Source organism: Chiloscyllium plagiosum, chromosome 24, assembly GCF_004010195.1.
Source record: "Chiloscyllium plagiosum isolate BGI_BamShark_2017 chromosome 24, ASM401019v2, whole genome shotgun sequence".
NCBI classification, from domain to species: Eukaryota; Metazoa; Chordata; class Chondrichthyes; order Orectolobiformes; family Hemiscylliidae; genus Chiloscyllium; species Chiloscyllium plagiosum.
Window position 1 is genome coordinate 4,878,196 of NC_057733.1, and position 3,151 is coordinate 4,881,346.

Here is a 3,151-nt window from a genome sequence, read left to right on the forward strand (position 1 = left end):
GAGGTGGGAGAGGGAGGAGGGAGAGGGAGGAGGAGGCGGAGGTGGGAGAGGGAGGGGGAGGTGTTTACATCCTGGAGGTGTGCTGGTGACCTCCCCGTGACCACACGGTGCTCGGGAGTAGACCAGAGACTCGGCTGTTTGGCTGCTGGAGAGAATCCTGATCCCTAACGTTAGATGCAGGCTGCTCAGAGAGAATGTCACACAGACGGTAGTAAAAACCTGGAACTTCCCCACAAAGTACAGTGGGTAGATGAGATTGATAGGCTGTTATTGAGAGTATGAAGGTGCTTCACAGTAACCTGATTGGACACAATATGACATTGCACTGAGAGTGATACTGGGACAGATGACAAGGAACCTTTAGACCAATGTGATGTAGGAGCATACGGCCCATCCAGTTTCCTACTCCTCCATTCAGTGAGGTTGTGGCTGATCTGGAATTTCTCAAATCCACTTTTCTGCCTTTTCCCATTATAAATCTTTCTAAGAGGAGCTTAAAGGTGGAAGAATTAGTGGAGAGATTTATGGAAATCATTTCAATATTTAGTACCCAGGCAGTTGAAGGCACTGCTACAACTGGTGGAACAGAGGTATTGTGAAGAACAAGAGACCAGAATTGGACAGACACAATGATCTTAAAGGGTTATGGGTAAGAGAGTTGTAGACATAGGACAGGCAAAGGCAGACTGCCTGAGATGTTTCTATGACTATTACAGGACATGTACAAGACAAAAGTGAGAAGCATTGGAGGAAAAGTGACAGTTTGGAAGTCCAAATTGGACTGCACTTAAGGATTGACTGAGCCCCATCCTTTTACTGATTGTCATGGATGATCTGAATGAATGATTGAGACTGGAGGTGTTGATGGTCAATGATGTTTGCTGTTAATGTTGACCAGTTTAACAGGGATGATGAGAACATGAGTGTCTGGAGAACTAGAGAAAAGCACAGGAAGACAGAGGTGTGAAGAAGTAGAGAAGGATGAATCCCCAATCTTCTGGCAAATGAGAGGAGGAGGAAGCAGAAAAGTGATTTGAAAATGAGAATTGAGGAGGTGTGGTGGTGTAGATAAGATATGGCTCAGTATCTCAGTTAATGATGGCCCTAGTATATTGAGAGGTCATGGTAGAAGATTACTAAGCCAGATAGAGCTCCAGCCAGATCTGACAATGAGTTGTGAAGCAGTTCTGTGCCAAAAAGTCTATAAAATCCTAGGAGCTTGCTTTTAAGACCACTGATTGTCTTGATCTATCTTAATGGCCCAAACTAGTGTACAGGGCCCTCGGCTCCCAGCGACGGCGGCGTTTGAACTTGGAACAATGGGAGAATCATAAATTTTAGAGGGATATAGATGTTGTAGCTGAATGGGGAATCAGGTGGCCGATGAAATTTAATGGAACCATTGCGTTTTATTAAGAAGAACAAGTATTATATGTGGCTGGGCAAGCTGAGAAAGTGGTTAGATAAGTATACAGGATCCTCATATTTGATAGATACCTAGAATATAAAAGCATGGAAATTATGATAAAACACTTGGTCAGCCTCAGCTGGAACATTGTATTCACACGTTAGGAAGGTGCAGAAATGGTTCATGAAAATGGATCCAGAAATAAGGAATTTAATTATGTGAATAGATTTGAGAAACTGCTTCTTTAAGCTTGGAGAAGTGTAGATTAAGATGAATGTCATCATACCTGAAATATTAACTCTGTTTTTCTCTTCAAAGAGCTTCTAAAGTTCTCTGGCAGTTTCTGTTTCATTTCAGATTTCCAGCATTTGCAGTATTTTGCTTTTATGCTGTGATTTTGTAGTCTGCTATGTGGTCATAGGCCCTGGGACCGTCTTGGAGAGATGTTTAATGATAGCACTGTACCCTATTTCAATACCTTTCTTTACTCAGCAGGAGACTAATCAGCACGAACAATTTAGACAATTTCACTCTACTTTCTCACCAACTCTGATTTGATCGTGGAGAAACAGATTCCTTTTTGGGGCCAAGAAGATCAAAAAGAGTTGGCAAAAGTGTTCAAAATCATGAAGGATTTTGATAAAGTAAATGAGGACAGTCTCTTCCTGGTGGGAAGAGCATTGGTTTACAAAGACCTATATTTAAAATAATTGGAAAAAGAACCTGGCGCTGGACTTTATTTTTCTACATCATGTTGTTGTGATATGGAATATGCTGCTTGAAAGGACAGGGGAAACAGATTCAGCAGAAACTTTCAATAGAGGACTGGATAACTAAATTAAAGGGAAAATACACAGGACTATAGAAGGAGAGCGGGGGAGAGTTGGACAGTTTTCAAAGAGCCAGCACAGGCATGACTGATTGGCCTCCTCCACCTTTCTCCATTTCCAGTGCTTGTATGAGGAAGCAAGCTGCAAATGATTGTTTGTGGGCTGACCAGCTTCATTATTTCCATCCTCAGTTTGTCTCTTTGATGTTAACAGTTAAAGCAAAGAGTGGTTAGTGTAATTTGTGATTTTAAGACCGGTTTTTGAACTTTTGTACCCAATGTTTATAGGTAGCAATGCATCACTTGCTGTTTGTGATGTCAGAACTGCCAAGCTGCTGTATTGTTATGTAGCACTAACCTCCTTTTATATTACTTAACATCCTAAACTGGAGCAAGATGTGAGATGCTCACCGGCGTGTCAGGAAAATGAAAACTGAGCTACAGAGGGGGTGAGTTACCAATTGTTGGGCTGTTGAAGGGACAGTCTTGCAGTGAGTGAATTTGAAGGGTTTGAGAGCTGAAATTCTTTAGTAAAGGTATTACAGTACTGTGAAAGGAGTTTAAGGTGGAAAGGTTGAAAGATTTTTCGTAAATTGGGGGTTAGGCAGAGGGTTTGGAGAGGGAGTTATAAGAACTCCTTGAGCTCCTTGAAAGTAGATAGGATAGTGAAGGTGGCGTTTAGAACATAGAACATAGAAGAATACAGTGCAGTACAGGCCCTTCGGCCCTCGATGTTGCGCCGATCCAAGCCCACCTAACCTACACTAGCCCACTATCCTCCATATGCCTATCCAATGCCCGCTTAAATGCCCATAATGAGGGAGAGTCCACCACTGCTACTGGCAGGGCATTCCATGAACTCACGACTCGCTGAGAAAAGAACCTACCCCTAACATCTGTCCTATACCTACCCC

General features: G+C 42.6%; 1 protein-coding gene across 1 annotated transcript in view; it reads left to right on the forward strand.

Annotated features, from left to right (window-relative positions):
- Positions 1–3,151, forward strand: part of pabir2 (PABIR family member 2) — a 35,576-nt gene that overhangs the window by 915 nt on the left and 31,510 nt on the right. The window lies entirely within an intron of this gene.